Genomic DNA, 1,180 nt, shown 5'->3' with positions numbered 1-1,180 from the left:
AATCCAAGCTTAATTTCCAATGCCGATATTGTATCAGCGAAATAAATGTACCTCGATAGTTCGGATATAAAAAAAAACAGAAGAAAAAAAAATCACGCTTGACCACGCCCCCTAAAGATGCCGATAGTAGATTCGGAATTGACAAATAAACTTCAAAGTTAGAAAAAAAGAAAGAAAAAAAGACTTAAACACTCCAAAAGGATTATCGTGAGGAATTCCCCCCCCCCAAAAAAAAATAATAATAATAACTAAATAAATAAATGAATAATCAGAAACATCTATGGAAAAGAAAATACGGTGGTTGGTGCAGCTTCTTTTTTCTAATAAAATTTGAAGGATATAATTAAAATTCTCACGTAATTAAATGCCTGAAACCCTTGAGCTTCTGGGGCCTCTACCCCCCTGGGCCCAACAAAGAGCCCCAAGGCGGGTCCCTGGGTGCTCATCCGTGATAATGTAATCACAATGTAGGCCTAAGGGTTTATAACTTTATATACCAATGTCTAAAAATTATATACTTTAGCTTTGAGGTTTCCCTTTGTAGGAGTCCCAAGTTGTGCCTTTTTTTTTTGGTACCCCCTCCCCCCTACTTTAGATGGCGCTCCGCCGCCTTTCATGGGAGATACGTACCAACATAAAAATCAATCATTGATTGATTTATTTTTATTCGACAAGCTTCCAACATATACAATAATAACAAATCAAAAATAAATCAGCTTGAACAGGATAACCAACGAAAGCTCGAGAGCTTATTTCCAGTGGGGTCCCTTATTGTATAAAATTAATAAGTTAAAATAGTAATATTTACAGACAGAAAATAAAAGAATTACGATAATAATAATAATAATAATAATAATAACAACATTAAACTGATGATAGAAATGATATTAAGTACTCAAAGAAAAAGAAGGAGAAGAAGAAAAAGAGGAGGGGGAAGAAGAGGAAAATAATGATGAATTTGTAGAATTTCTATAACGTACGAAAACATAAGTATATACAAAATGTAATGATTCGACCTAGTATGATATATTTTATGCACGTGATGCAGTACGAGTTGTTTTTATCTTTGGTCGACTTCAAGAAAACTAGCTTTAGAAAGTTCGCTGTAGCCAACATGAGTTCTTGGACCGGAACAGTTGATAAATCTCACCATTTTGTTCTGTATAATCTTCAACTTCTT

The sequence above is a fragment of the Strongylocentrotus purpuratus genome, unplaced genomic scaffold (genome assembly GCF_000002235.5).
Source record: "Strongylocentrotus purpuratus isolate Spur 01 unplaced genomic scaffold, Spur_5.0 spur5_scaffold_5, whole genome shotgun sequence".
NCBI classification, from domain to species: Eukaryota; Metazoa; Echinodermata; class Echinoidea; order Camarodonta; family Strongylocentrotidae; genus Strongylocentrotus; species Strongylocentrotus purpuratus.
Note: the sequence above shows the minus strand (reverse complement) of the source record.